Source organism: Corvus kubaryi, unplaced genomic scaffold (genome assembly GCF_017639235.1).
Source record: "Corvus kubaryi isolate FWS band 111438036 unplaced genomic scaffold, C.kubaryi_AGA036_p1.0 138, whole genome shotgun sequence".
Classification (NCBI taxonomy): Eukaryota; Metazoa; Chordata; class Aves; order Passeriformes; family Corvidae; genus Corvus; species Corvus kubaryi.
Window position 1 is genome coordinate 16,657,137 of NW_024580672.1, and position 16,718 is coordinate 16,673,854.

Below are 16,718 nucleotides of genomic sequence, written 5' to 3' on the forward strand. Positions count from 1 at the left end.
GTTTTCATGAAAGAACTCTACACAAATTGTCTTTTTCCTAAAGCTTTCTCTCGGACATGAAATTTGTCAGTACTCCTGCAAGTCCCTTTTTCCCCATCCCTTCCCAAAGCACCAAAAGCCAAATGGTCAGGTAAAAAAATCTTTTAAATGTATTAATACAGGTAATTGTTTTCTGCTTCTAACTAGGTAGTTGAAATATGGCAAAAAAGTTTCCTAATGGAATACTTAGACATGATAAAATTAACCTTACTAATGACATGGGAATATTTGGGATTAATTAATTAATGTACAGAGAGTACTCAGAGCCGTTTACTGATCTAAAAATAACAGTCACTGTAAGAGTGCTGAGTATATTTTAGTTATTAAGTTATTTAGTATCAGATTCATTTCATAGTGCTAGGTGTTAGTTTTTTTATACCTCAACTTGAGACACAATTGGAAAAACAACAACCAAGCCAAACCATTTGCTGGCGGATATTCAAACTCTGTGGCTTTTCATACAACAGCGGTCACAAAATTTGCTCCTGATTTTCCTTATCAATGTAATTTTCCTTTTCTTGGTAAATATTTTACTAGTATATTCAATTTACTTGTATTTTTGATTATTCAGGCTTATTAGATGTCTGATTTGATATTATTTCTTCTTTGTTTTTCTTCTTCAAGTAACCATTTTTCATTCAGCACCTTCTGCTTCATTCTCAGTTGCCCAGAGCACAGGATCCCAAAGGTGCTCCACTATTTTGTCCATTGTAGTCTGAAAATGTCAGTGAATGTAACATTTTAACCACGCTGAGGAATATCAGGGCTAATGCATTTCCATGCCTTAATCCCTCATTTATATTAAATGGGCCAGAGATTTTACACCTTCTTCATGCTCCATCTTCTTCATTGCAAATTGTGACTATGCCTGTTAAAAAATGTCTTACAGAGTTATAAATTCCTCCAGTGTGGCTCAAAGGCCACGATATAGCATTGTAAGATTTCTTAAAATCTAGAAGTGTGTGTATTCATTCTGACTAAAATGTTATGTATCTACAAATGTATCATGATTATTTCATATTTGGGAGACCTCTTTTCCAGAATCCCAACTGGTGTTACTGATATGTTCCTACTTTATTAAAAAACAAACAAGCAAACAAACTAACCAAAAAATCCCCACCAAAAAAACCCATGAAAACAAAAAAGTAAACCTTTCTGAGAAGGCTTTTTAGGCTTTCAGAAAAACACAGGAACTCACTGCGCTGGCTTTTACATTGCATTTCTGAAAACCAACTTCCATTGCTCTGAAATTTTTTCAGCTATCTGAAATCAACAGAATTATTCTGTACAGCCTTTGGCTTCATTTGCCTCCTTCTGCTTTTAATAATTTAATGGCAACCCTGTCAACACACAGAGCCAAGTTCTTCCCAAAGGGTTGTAATTTCCTCTTGGATCTGTTTGGAGCTGAGCTCCACAAACAGCTCGGCTCCATCCCTTTGTAACTTTCTTCTTTGGAAAGAAAGGATTTTCATTGTTCATCAGATTGGCAAAAGAATGATGTATTTTCCTCCAGGTGCAGATTCTGCTTTCTTCTCAGGCATTAACGTTCCTTCTCTGCCCCATCCTCTCCACCATGCCCTTCAAATGTTCTGTAGTGGCTTTGTCTCTTGGCATTTTCTTTTGATTCAATCTCGTCATGAACCTGATCCAGGTTCTGAAGGCAGTCCTTGCCACATTCTGATCCTGATTCTTTTCCAAAATCTTTGATCTTTCCTCTTGGAGTGTACTGTTGGTTTCTTCAGCAGTTCTCCTAAAATATCTCCAATCACCTTACACTTAGAGTCATCTGCACAATTCAAATAGAAATCTTCCAAAGCTTCAAACCTGTCCTTATTTGCTACTCAGTGTTTCTTTAATTGCTCAGAATGTGTAAGTTTTACTTGTAGCATATATGTTTAATTTGTCTCTGCTGGGACACGGCTGTCTCCTGTAGAGACATTTCCAGTGTTAATATCCAGCCAGTTGTTCCCATTTTTGGGGTTTCTCTTGTACTATATGCACTCAAAATGTTCTATGACCTCAGGTTCCACCCTTCCCTTAGACTTCTCTATAATCTGCCTTCCCAAGATTTATTCAACTATTTTCTAAGAATTTGTGCTTCTTTATGAAGAAAAGGCCTTGAAGTCCAAGTAATACTGCTTTAATATGACCCCACTCCTTTAGCCTGCCCAGGTTTTTACAGTCAGCAGAGCTTTAAGAGTCAAATGTGTGTCCAAGGTATTGTTTTATGCCAAGGTCCAAGCAACACTAGTTAGAGCTGGTGTGCTAGGCCATTGCCTAATTTCTGTGCTGCAGTAGATCTGGGGGTTGTTTTCTGCAATATTTAGAGGGTTATAGGGGAAAGTTTAAGAAATTTAAATATCTTTAGTCAATGATTCATATTGCTGTAAAGGTGTTTATTACTTAACTAGGTTGCCATTTCATAGGGTTTGCCTCTCACTGCCTCTCCCAGTCCCATCAAAAGGAAAACATACAGCTTTATAGTCTCTTCAGGACTAAACCACTGATATTGCTAATGGTAGACTATGTTATCATTCAGTTTATTTAATAAACTAATTCATTTTTCAAAAGTAGCCTTTAAAATTATGCAGTTTAATGGTAGCTCAAAATTGAAACACTCAGAACTTGCTGTTTACCTTGTCTTTGTTCAATCTTCTGTTACAACAAACTCCCTTTTTTGTAAGAATCACCAACCCAAAATGAGTGCTTTGAGGCTTGGGTGGCTTTTGCCTGATTTTCAAAACCTTGCTTTGATGGCAAACAACATGGGATTGCAAAGGTTTCTTTATTTGTGTTCCTGTGACAGTGCAATGTGCAAGCAATAGTTTTGCTGTCTGGGAATGTCAACCTGTTCGGTTTATAGTCTCTAAAAATGAAGGCCAACAGGAAGGGCATCAGTGGACGTACCCATTAAGATTATGACTTCAACAACAAAACCAGCATCACTAAATTCTAAATAAGTAAAAGTTAAACCAGGGAACAACACGATATTCAGCTTTCCAATTTCTCGCTTGGCTGTTAGGAGTGTGATATACAGCTGAAGGTCTGTTTCACAGGAGGAGAGACAAAATAAAGTGCTTATCTAACTCATATTTACTCCAAATGGTACATTTGTGCTCACACACAAACACACACACATAAATATATAAATGGACCTCACCTATAGAATTAAGGAAGTATTAATTTAATTTGGTTCAAGGTCAGTGGTCTTGCTTGCTAATATGTAAAATGTCTCTGCATAAAGAGTGCAGAGGAGATACTTCAGCAGTTTTCCAACTTTCCTTTCTAGTTTTACATAGAATAGCTAAAAAGGGGTTGTGCTTTATGAGTGGATATCATCCTTATCAGGGAGAAGAATGAGCCCCAGTTAAATCTCTGAGACCTTTAGGCTTCCACTTAAACAGAAATTTCATGGCTATGAAATCTCTGAAAAGAGATCAAGCAAAGTGTTTCTAGCCTAAGTGGCTGGATGTGCCACCCGTGCCCCTCAGGTTCTAGAGTACTAATTGCAGGATGTGATATTTAGATCAAGGTCTTTAATCAATCTTAGAATCACCCTTCTGAGCTATGTCAGCAACAATCCATTGTAAAATCCAGAGTCATGGCACAGATTTATAGAAACTGGGAGCAAGCCCAAACCTTTCTTGTGATATAGGGACTTGTTTTTTAGATTTATTACTATGGTGTTTATATTTACTGGAATCATCGTGTTATGTCAGCTGCATTGTGTTCTATTGCATCAGGGTTTTGTTTCCCTTTGCTTTTTGTTTTCCCTTTGATTGTGAGGATACACTTACATAGCATAAATAGTATGGTGCAAATCTCTCCAGCTAATTCTAGGTGAGTTAGTCTGTGTACCAGAAGGGCATAGCTGCATCAGCACTGTCCTGCACCCCTGCTAATAGCTTACTGCTCTGCAGAGCTAATTAGCTCCATGAGAGAGCACAGGAGCCTGGCACTGGGACATGCCAGCTTGTTCCCAGCAAGCTCAGGTAGCTCTACACAGCATTTAATTTTCCTGTCCAGTTTTGAGGTTAGTAACACTTGCTGGATTAGTCTTAGTGCCAAAGCAACGTAAATAACAGCTCTACTCCAGTACACTCAGTGCTATTGAGTGACATTTTCCTGCAGGATTTCTTCTATGAGCTGGTGAAGCAAAACAAATGTTAAGATATTCATATCAGTAAGTATATTGTGCCCTTAAAAAAGTCAGTTACTCCTTCTCCTGTGAAGGCTGGCACTAGCTGACCTGAGTCATAGCTTAAAAAAATAACAATCAGAGAACTGTGTAGCAAAGAACAAGTGACCAAAACATAGCAAATAATCCTAAGATTCCTTTTGAGCCAGCTTCTATGAATTTTTTTTGCCTTTTTTCCTGCTGTTTCAAAGTGCATGGTTACTCTCTGCACCTTCATGTCTGACATTTTGTTAGGTGCTTCTGAGTAAAGCACTCCTGCTCCATCTCCAACATTACTTCAGTTTGTATCAATAACAAACACCTTTCATTCTTTCCCGGTCAATGTTGAAATATGCAAAGCAAATCAAAAGCTATGGTCAACATAATAAATGGAAACATCTATCTCTTCCAGTCAGCCATTGCCTCACTATTTTATTTCTTCACTTTAGATAAACAATCTACAATGTGTTTACTGAGGCTTGTACTGATATCCCTCAACGGTATAGGCAAGTCTAGTTTTATTCCAGCAGACACAGAGAATAAGCCCACGGTGCACAGTGCGTGCAAACCCCTTTGAAATCCAAGATTATTTGTTCTCTGACTGTTCTAAGGTAATTAAGGAGCATTGCATGTTTCTCAATTAATGATTCCTCATTCAGCTGGGGATCTTTGATGCTAATTTGTTTTAATCAGGACAGAGACTGCTAAAAAACTAAACAATTCAGTGAAGAGGAACTAGGAATTTTTAATCAAGTGGAAAAGATCTAAATGCTGTGAGGGACACATCCATCATAAGTTTTTGCTTCTTGTTCATTTAACTTTGTTCTTTCAGGTCTCATGAAATGTTGCGTTAATCAGTGCAAGAAAGTTTGTTAATATGAAGAATGCATGGTGTTTTTTCTTCAACAGATGTGAACATTTGTGCAAAAATGAGGAGCTGAAACCAGAGCCATGATGTTAAAACACATTCACCATGCGTTTTTTTAGTTATGCACTGAAGTTATAATTTTCTGTGTTGTCAATCACTGTGGTCTTAATATGCTGGGGAGTCACTGGAGAAAAATACTGGTTTTGTGGGGGATTGGATGCTCTCCATTTAAATGTTAATTTTTAAATTATTTTGGTATCACAGTACGTGCATACATTGGGTAAAATAACCTACTGTAAACTTCTGCCCATGGAATTAGTATTTCAAATGCTGCAGCCCATGCTGCATGAAATCACATAGCTTCTGAGTAGCTTGATAAAATAATGTTTTATTCCTAAGTACATTTATTTATAACTGTGAGGCAAAAGCACTTCACAGTTCTGTCTCCTCCAGCTGCTTTACCACGATAGACTACGTGTCTTCCATCATGGAAATACTGATGTGTATGTTTGACTGCCATGGCTTCAACAGAGTGGAGGTGCTCCCAAGCCTTGACTTCCAGGGATCTTTAGCCATGTGGCAGAGTTAAAGTCATGAAGGACACTTAAATCCAAAAAGCAAGTCTTCCTGAACAAGCAGTATTTTAGCAACTGTTCAATTAAAAGTAAATTGTAGGTGCTAAGGAATTTCCAGGTCAGGAGAGGCATTTAATGGCTTTCAGGTTTTCAGTGTTTGCAAACACTTTCGTATGACTAATTCTTCTGTGACTTTCAGCATCTTCCCCATTACTGATTTTAAAGCATGGAGACCTGTTTTGGACTGGCACCTACCTTCTAGGTGAGCTTTACTAGCTCTAAAGAGTGCAAAAATAGGCAGAGAGACAAGAAACCTAACTTGCTTCCTCTCCTTCCTTTCGTTATGGCTGTGAACAGAGTGTTTATTTTGTAGTTCAGAAGCTGAAATGAACAGAAAAGTCCTGCTAATAAATTCCTGATGACCTGTCTTAAGGATGAACTTTAAGTAGTTTAATAGCAGCAGGGATTTGTTGGTTTGTTTGTTGGTTTGTTTGTTTGCTTGGGGTTTTTTGCAAGCAAGCTTAAATATATAACAGTTAAAAGTAGAATTCTATATGCTAAATGATTCCCATGCAAATGGAAGCACAGCCATCGAAGAGTTGCCTTACAGAAGATGGATTTTTTCACCAAAAGCTGTCTGTACACTGTGAAACACAGTTCAGATGTTTGAACTTATGCTAATTGAAAGATCAACATTTTTCTTTCCTCAGCGAATACTCTGCTCTTTTCGTCTTCGAGATGGCTCTCCCATGTGCAAAAAATGAGCTGTAATTATGCCCAGCTCAAGGCAATCTCAGGATCTAAAATATCCTGCCAACCAGTGTGTTCTCAATCTGCCTTGTTAGTTCACAAAATTGTGCATGTGCCTTTGCTACAGTCTCAAACCTGATAATGTCACATCATTGGGACAGGAAATGTTCTCTGATCTTATCTGAAGTGACACTTGCAATTTCAAGTTCTAGCTTGATGAGATCACGTTGTCAGGGCTCCACATAAGTGTGATCTTTCCTGATTTGCAATTGTATCTTGTTTTGAACGGTCTTTACACTATACAAGCAAAAGCATATGATAATGCATTTTGTCAGATGCAAGGATAATGAAAGAGTGATTTTATGTTTCCCCTTTTAGAAAATCCAATTCATGTGACTAAACTCAGTTTTCCTAACAGTTCCACCCCGTCTGTCTAATTCTGTTTGCACCTGGAAACCCTAATACCTACAAAATGTGAGCGTGTCAAGGTAGTTCACCTCCTTCATAAAATAGATGAGACTTATTACCTTTAAACCTCTGTTACTTCCACGAAGCTCTGGGCTATAAAATGGTTCACACATGCTGGAGTTGTTAAAACATATATTATGCCTTAAGCAAAAATATTTAACATAGTAAAAGCTTGTAAAGTTGAAGAATACTTGAATACCTACATCGTGTTATTTGCAATAAGAAAGTCTGTAATATTTAAGAGGAGGAGACTCTTAAGTCATGTTTTAAATGTTTTTATTCACTATATTAATTTTCTTTAGATGCACATTATATGGGAAGAGAAGAGCTGCTACAAATGCTGTATTTCCCCTTTTATCATATAGATTACTGGCTGAATCTTGTAGCACCATGTAAAAATAGAAGAGGGAAGAAACATTGCATATATCTAACCTGTTAAGACTTGAGGAGTCTGTGCACAAAACTCTCGTGTTAAGGTGCAAAGGCTTAAATCTTCAATCCCCATTTAAAAGGCATTATGACAGGTCCTACATTAGTGCAGATGACTAAGACATAGAGCAACTTGTGACCTCTCTTGTAACAGTACCATGGGAGCAGATTGATTTGTCTGGATCGTGGCATGTGGATCATAGTAACAAGCAAGACAGACCACAGCTATCTGACTAAATTGCTGCAAAGCCAAAAAGGGAAATAATATTTATTTGCCCATTTAAAGTGATGAAAATAGAAGGCAATAAAAATCCAGGATATTTTACTTTTTTGGGTAATAAGATAAGACTCGGCCTGAAAGGCTGGAGGAGTGGAAATACAGGAGTTTCTTGGCAAGAAGTTCTGAAATCCATATAAAACCTTTGGCAATTATTTTTTTTAACTGATTATTCTTTCTAAATAGTTGCACCCAAGCCAGAAGAAAAAATTTCAAAGAGTTATTCTGATATCGCAATAATTGTATCCCTCCTACTAAAAGATTAGATAAATATACAGTTTTGTTGTATATCACATAGCGATATATGACCCAGATATATCACTAAAAATTAAACCTAAAGTGTTGCATTTGGACTGACTAGTCCTAGACAAATGCTATTTCTTTAATAATGAACACAAGCCCCAAATGCATTGTATTGTAAGGGAAGCGACAGTTCTGCCAAAACCCTGCATAACTTGCAAGATGCAGGCTCATGTGAGATTACTGTGTGCTGTGCTGACTAAGAAAAAGAAAGGACAGAATTAGGTTATTGTGATGCTACCATATATGTTAGGCCATTCCTGAGATGAGGGATGCCTATGTGGTGCTGCCTCTGTGCATCCCTTCCAGAGCAAGCACGCTCTCCAAGTTTTGCTTGTATTTTGGGGTCAAAGTAGGCAGATGCCTCTCTCTACCCAATAAATACGATTTTAAAAGTTTTTGAACTGAGTATTTATCACAGACCTACTCAGTTTAATGCATTTGAAGGAGAAAGCTGTCTTGCATTATTTCTAAGGGACTGTATTTCTTCTAGCTGCACAATGTGGTTTTGTTTTATTCCCATGATGATATTCAAACTTTATGACTGGATAGTCTAAAATGTTATTAGATGGCAACAATAGCTTGCAATCTATTGCCTGGTCAGCTAGATTTTTATTGTTTAAAAGAGCTTAACCTTTCCCTACTGTTTTATAGAGTATATAAGAGCTCATTCCAAACCATTTTGTGCTTTGGCTGAAAGATATATTTAGTAGATGGATTTCAAAAGTACTGTGGTTAAAAATCTGCATCCTATAGCAGTAATCTGTTCTTGGCCTAATGCTAGTTATTCTTGAGCATTAATCTGGAAGAAAATAAAAAATCTCTGCTAGTAAATATTGCAGGTGACATAAAAAATTAGTGCAGTGGTAAATAATGGCAGAGGAGATCATCTCTATGTTCTGGATTTGCATCATTTTGTAAGGTGAGCTCATCTGAACAATATGCATTTTAATACAGAGAAATACAAAGTCATATGCCTGGGAACAAAGAATTCCAGTCACATGTACAGAATAGCAGAAAAGTACCCTTGAAATACGGTGATAGTGATGAAGATTTAGAGTTTGTGATAGGTAGTGTCTGAATGTGAGCTCCCTGTTCAATATAATGGCTGAGAGAAAACCATTAGCTTTGAATGGGTAAGCAGTGAGGGAATGTCAAGCAGGAGGGAGATGAGTTCATGGCATGACTGAGATAATTGCTAGCATTCTCTGTCCAGATCTTGTTTGCACACATGAAGAAAAAATCTGAAGGAAAAAAAATCCCAAACAATAAAACGTTCAGAGAGGAACAAAGGAATGATTCTAAGCCTGTGGAAAAGAAATTCCAAAAGTCTGTGAGTTAAGAAAATTAATCTATTCAATTATTTTAAGAGTGGGCTAATAGGTGAATTGATACCAGTTTTCAATATCTACATAAAATATCTGTTTCACAATTCTGAATATGTCTGAATACATCTCTAAAATGATTAACAGTATCTAGTGGATGGAAGTTGGAGCTAAACAAATATAGACTTAAAAAAAACCCACAATGTTTTAAAAGTCAGGGTAATTGATTACCAGAACAATTTATCTAGTATCAGAATGTATTTCCCCCTCTGAATATCTTTTTGAAAAATGTACTATTGTTTAAACAGAAGTTAATTTAAAATAGATTATCGTAATGATCCCTTTGGTTTTACAATCCATTTAAGAGACATTACAAATCTCCAAATATGACCCAGAATGCAGATTTTTGTTTGAAGAAGAAAATGTTTACAAAATGAAAGACCTATAGGAATATGTGCTTCATTCAATTTTAAATCTCCAAGAGAAGTGTTTAAAAGAACGAAGAAACCTCTAGTGAGAGCTGCAACACAAATATTATGTATCAGAATTTAAAAGGGAAACCAGAGGAGCAGTGACATGAGTTTCTGCTAACTGTCTAAGCTGTCCCAAAATGCTGAAGGAAACAAATTGGGAAGGCATGGCACTAAAAACTGAATGCAGTAACAGCATAATTATTGGCATATTGCTTATAAGTAGTCTTGTTTATCATCCTTTTTAACTTGCCACTGACTTTCTCTTTTCACTGAAACATAGCCAAGATTGTGAAATAAACCCATAGCCATTAGATGAAAGAGTTTTGCTGAGACTTTTTTGAAATATTGGTATAACTGCCCAATATTTCTGTGGCCTGTCATGGGAAAGAAATGAAGAAAAATATTAGTGAGCCCTTAGAAAATGTTTGACTCTCTAGGACTGCTCTGTACTAAGTCATGCGAAAGAACGGCCCCGGCTGCTGAAGACACACAAGGTAAAAGATATTAGTATGGTAATGACACCAGGAGGGGTCAAAGGATGAAGGAGTAATGAGAACAGACATGTCAGAAGGATGAATAGGTGTGGTCATTAATTTCAGTTGAAGAGCAAAATGTAGATTCTGGCAAGATTTAGAGGACAAGTAGAGGCTGAATATGATGCAATAGCTATTGGACAGACAAGAGTAGAACACGTTTGGATAAGGCAAGAGAGAAGAGAAACACTCTTCCTGTATATGGCATTTATTCTTTTTTACAGGGTAACACCTCATCCTGCTGCAGGGTGAGCTCAGGGACAGGAAAGGAAAGAGAGCTGCCAAAAGGCAGACTGCTTTTGTCTGCCAGGTATAGCTTTTCAAAAACTGCTCACCTCAGTTGATTCAGAGTAGCATCTGTTTCAGAGCAAACGATGCTAAATGCAATGACTGAACTACTTGTGAAAGAAGTACGTAAGTACACGAACTCGTGAAAGATAAATTTCCCAGACTCAAGAACAGAAGCAGCAATGAGAGGGTGTTCATAATTTCATACCTCCCCTTTGCTTCAGAGCCACTATTAACACTGCTCAGTAACAAGAATGTACATAAATCAGGGGCAAGGATCTCAGCAGGGTGCCATCACAGCAGCCCTGAAATCCTGGTGAGTGCATGCGTTGGGTTTATGGCATTCTTATGTGTGATAATCACTCAATCACTTTTCTGGCTGAGTACCTACAGGAATGGAGTAATCCTGGAAATGCAGTGAATGAGAGAGGATATGTATATGTGTTTTAATGGCAAGGTCATGAGCACTGATGTAATAGCAGTAATTATCCAAACATCTTTGACATTCTGATCAAAGACACCCAAAAGCAGAGAGTTCATTTACTTAGTTTAAGCTCCCACATTTCAATTAACGTTCAAAGAAATCTCTCCTTCTAGGCTGAACTGAAATGAGTTATTGATGTAATTATACCACTCAGGAGAAAAAACTTTAAATACTAGTTTTACCAACTGATACTAGGAAACTTTTCAATATCCCATTAAATGTTTTTTGTTGTTCTATTTGCCAGGGCCTCAGTTCAGCAAAAACATTAAAGTGTTTGAGGTAAGTTAGTCTATTCAACGAAACACACAGTTTCATACTTACCCATATGTCCCATTGACATTAAGCACATACTTAAAGTTAAGCACACAATTAAAGGCTTAGCTGAGCTGGAGACTAAGCTCTTTATAAAAGAAGTTAGTTGCAAAGAGAAAATGAGCGAGGGTTCATTTCTACTTAGTCGCGCTTTACAGCTAGATCTGTGTTTAAAGAGAATAGTGTCTAGAAAGAAAAATTTAATCCTAATTCCTCTCTCAGGAGTCTCTAGACAGAGCCAGCTGCAAAGGAAGACTGATTGGCAAATCAGGATTTTAGGACTAGCACATCAAGGACCGTCTATTCCAGTCACCCAGTTACTGTAGACAGCAATGTTGCCTCACCCTTGTTAACTCTTCTTGGGGTGCAGTGGCCTCGTGGATACAGAACTGAGGAACTGCTGCCTGGCTACCTCGGACAAAACTAAGTTTTTGGGCATTTTATAGAAGCTTGTATTTCTGAAAAAATGTCACGGTATTGTGAAATCAGGAAGGTGAAACTATGTAATATTCATCCCTTTAGATTGTGAAACCTTCAACTAACTTTCATCTTGAAAGGTGGTTCTAACTCAGGGTTCTTACTCAGATTTAGATGTACTACAGACCCATCACCATGCTATGACAGCAAAGTTCACAATTTAGAGCATTATACTCTGGTTGCCGTTCTTGAAAAATGTTTGGAAGAGATGATAATTTTCCTTTTCTGAACTGTCAGGCACTTTTCTCCTAAATTCCCTAAATCACAGATTGATATCTAAGTGTATGCCTGTGTTATACTTAGACCTCACACCATTCTCCATAACCATTTATGATTACTGTTATTAATTTTAGTCACATATCACAGTTTCAGTTTCATATCACATACAAGTCCTTTTTTTGCAATAAATGGCATTACTTACGTATGCTTATCTCATTCAGTAAACAAAAGATTCCAAGAGAATCTTTATGCTACAGTTGGATTCAGATAAATAGTCTTTTCAGCACTGCTGTGAGTACAAGTGACATTTTTGAACCAAAACTTAATAGAGAGTGACTGGAATAGCTGACTCCTGATTCTTTGTGGAGATAAAATGAAACTTCAGTCTTCAGACAGTCCTATCATTGATTTTAGTCTTTTATCTCCCATGAAAACATCCCCCTCAAAAATCATTTAGCTGTGGATTTAGCAAAAACAGAAAGCAGATTTTGTCTGCTTTCAAGCTACCCCAGTAATACAGTTATCTGACTTTATTAGGGCATAAGGATGCTGGTTGGAGAATAAACCTACTTCTAAGCTAACTTAACCCATTTCTTACCCTGACAGGAAGAAATATATTTAGAATGTATCCTTGGCGAGTCACACAGAACAAACTCAGTGCTGGGAGCAAAACAGATGACCAAAAAAATTGCAAATGGAATAGTAAGTGGAATGAGGTGTCTGCCAGCCATAGTTTGATGTTCTGGATTCCCAGCAGCTTCCTGTATGTCGTTGTATCCTTGCTGCTGGCCACATAGCACATTCTTCCCTTCCTCTTGCCACCCATCCTCCTCAATGACCGCGTTTTCTTGAGCCTATCTGGTATTGCTGCATTGAAGCATTTGATCCCCTGTTTTCCACAGGCTGCCAGGAAGTCCTGGAACAGAGCAGTGTGTATGGTCTATGGATGGTCCCACACCTGATGCATAGGGACCACCTACAAGTTTGTGCTTTGACTGCTCAGCCCTTATTAATCAGCCTTGTATGTGTATGATGCTTGATGCCAGCCATGAAATCCTTGCAGTGTGGAACATGCAGATTTCCCATGCAATTATCTTGGCCAGGTCATCTCTACCATGGACATACAGGCCAGAGTACTTTCCAGAAAAAACTAAGAGTAGTGTTGAAAAAGACTGTGGAAAGTCCGAGCTCTGAGCAGCACAAGTGGGAGCACTACAGCAGGATGATATGGACAATGCCAGGTAGCCTCTGCTTGCTGCTTGAGCTGGTAGATCTGCTCCTGAATGGCTCCACCTGCAGCAGTGGACCTTCAACATGCAGACTTTGCAGGTGCCTAGTTTCAGGAATGTAAGGAGAATCGAGCCATGGAATGAATTTATGGATGCTTGGCATGATAATGGGGGAACAGGATGTTCAAGATGAACACAGAAGAGAAGGAGGGAGGAAACCAAATGTGCTTATGAATGCATAGTGAAGCCTGAAGTAAGTGTATTGCATGAGGAAGGGAATCTATTTGCATTGTTTAGCTGTGTGTGGTTATGTTTGTCTAGTAATTGGGCAACTAAACCCTTTGGGATGTCTTTCCTTAAGAGCAAGTTAAATGAAAGGCAGCAGCTACAGAGAGAATTTGTGCAGAGACTTGAAGAAAAGGACAAGGAGGGTAGAGGTTGGATTTGCCAGTGTTCTGTGGAGTGAGGTGGGAAACTGCTGCTCTTTGTTTAAATGTCTGATCCCACTGTGGAAATTCTTAGTGCTATTAAAAATGCAGTAGGGACTGGATTTAATTTCCACGTTACTGAAGAGGAGAAAATCACTGCTCTATTGGAAACAATGGTAATAAGGTGGTAGCTGGGGATACTGCTTTTCTATGGTAAGGTCTTGATCCTCAAAGCTGCTGAGTGCTATGGCAATTTATACAGTAGGATCCGTATGGAAACAGATTGGAAGAGGTCAAATATTCCATGGTGACCTTTGTTGTCACCACTAATTAGGTGGTGCCTTTGAGTATCACCCAGTATGTCCCAGTGTGTACAATTCACTTTTCCCAGAGCTGCACCAGTGCCAGCTGATAGACTTGGCATATTTGCCTGCTTGTTAAAGGTAAAATGTTGAAGGAGACAACTTTTGCTTTCATTTTGATAGAAGTTTGATTGTACACCTGGTGCTAACTGTAGCACTGTTCGTTTGCTGTCTGTCTCCAGCATCTCTTGCAAACCTCTGCTTACTGCAGCTCTTGTCACAGTGCCCAGCAGCTGGTGCCGGGAACAAAGAGGCTCATTGAGCACTGCCTGGTGCTCAGCACTGCTCTGGGAGCTGGAGCTGAGAGAACCACAAGATGATTCAATGGGTTTTGATGCCCCACACACATGTGCTCGATGCTCTGTCCTGAGCATGAACCCCAGCTTTCAGAGCTGCAGCCCAGCTACCCCATATAAAGTACCAGGACAGCTGCTGGTTGTAGCTTTGAAGTGCTACAACACCATGGGCTCAGGGTAGCTGCTGAAAATAACCCATGGATGATCCTTGTGTCCCCATGACATATATCCGTGTTTCTTGTCTATCCCCTGTACCTGCAGAGTGTGAGGACAGAGACCAGTGAGAGCTCAGGGCACAGCTCCTCCTTCTCTCTTTGCTGAGTACAGGCTGCTTCTGGCTTCCCCGTGCCATTTTGTTTCATTTTGCTTTGTTTTCCCCTCCTCTAACCCCTTACAAAAGAAGTTACTGAAGAGCTCTTAATCCTAGGGGCAAGGCATCCTGCTCAGTGTTTTGCTGCAGCCCATGTTTGCCTGGTGCAGAGAAGCCAGAGTGCAGCCCGAGCTGTGTATGGTACATGACAGATCTCAGAGCTTCACAGTGCTGAGATCATCCTGGAGATGCCAAAGTGATAGGCAGGCAGTGAGGATCTCTGACAGCCAATACATAACACCAAAAGTGGTAGAGGGAGACTGTATGTGAAAGAAAATCATGTGTAAAATTTAATGTGGGGTGCTGTTTGTTTTGGTTTTTTTCTAAAGATAGATATGCAGTTTCCATGGACACCCGTTTTTATCTTAATGTATGTTTCCTTTTATTAAATATACATAACCAGCCTTGCTCAGGATGTGAAGTCTGGTGTTTGATTTTCTTTACAGTTTCTCTAGGGAATTACTAATAGCCAAGCAGATTTCTGGAGACATTTAGGACAGTGTTACCTTCCTGCTATCAGATGTTTCGAGCCTTAGGAAGCCAGCCAGATATAGGAAAAGGACAAAGAATACAGAGAAGGTAAACTGCTCTACACAGTGTGAACGGCTCATCTTCCCTCAACATGGCCAACTTTTCTACTGGATCGATCTTTTCTTTCAACAGGCTTTCCCACCATTTAGTCCTCCTCTTGTTTTGCCTTTTTTCTTAGCCTTGGTAGCAGCAAATAGTTATTGCTGATAAAATCTGATTGGCCTGGAAGGTGTTGGCCTGGTGACTTGAGAACTTAAGGCTGCATGGGGAGCAAGTATGTGAAGCAGAAAAACTCCAGTGTTTAAGAGGGCAGGAATTGGGAGCTTGTTTTGGTTGTTCTATTTTGGATATATCTTGCTTCAGAAGGAGAACCTCTCAGAAGAGATCTGATTTTTTAGGATAGCCTGGGAGGCATGGTAGTGTCTTACTGAAGTGTCACACTTTAGGAAGCCTAGGCAGTGAGTTACACTGAACTTACCAAAGAGAAAAAGTAGGTGTGTGGGGTGGAGCCTATTTTTGAGTGTTCTTAAATTTTAGGGCAGAACTCTTTCTTTTGGCTTGCTGATGGAATGAGAATGAGAAGGAATTACAGATGGACATTTACTGAAGTTTTCCTTCTGTTTCCCAGTTAGGACACAAGCTCAGAGTTCATGAGTATGTTACTTTTTCTTAAGAAGCAAAACAAAACCAAAAGCTGCAGATAACTTCTTTATATTATGTTCTCCTTTGATTGTCAGGAACGAGAACTGGTGCCTAATTCAACAAAAAGCTATTGGTACCATATTGTTCTTTGTTCAGGTCCCCACCTGGTCATCTGGTTCAGATTCATACTACTTTTTACATTATTGCAGCCTTCTGGAATCAGGGAACACATGTTTCTGTCAGGTTCAATGGTGAGAACACTGCCACTGTCTCACTTATGTGCCATTTAAAAGAGAGGTGAAAATTTCAGAATTATTCTATCAACATCACCTTTTCCATTAAAAAGGAAGGGTATAGGGCACATTCCCCACAAATGTCATCACTTACATCTGCTTATAGTGCAGTTTTCTACCTATAAGCTCTCATGGTGTTTTTATCCATTAGCTCCTTCTTTATCAGGGCCATTTTATATTATCTTGGACACTGTATTGAGCAGCAAACTATGAAAGCTAAGAGGCAGAGCAAAGGACAAGTGGCACAGAGGCTGCTGCAGGAGGTGACTCATTTGGCATTTCATTCTGATCGGATTACTACATTTAATTTGGGCATTGGAATCTGACATCTTCTGACACTTCTCATGGCAGACAGGAGGAGAGGTGGAGGGGGCAGAAACTTTTGTGCAAGCTCTGAAATGCAGCAGGGCAAGAAAGATTTGTTGCCATTCTTTTGTATTGGCATACACTGGCAAATATGAATTAATTGCTTTTTAACACAGGCACAGAGTTTCTTGGTTGAGAGCAGGAGGCAGGTTACACTGAGCTTGGTGCATGTTCTTTCTGGCAGCAGAGATCAGGCCTGAAAACACA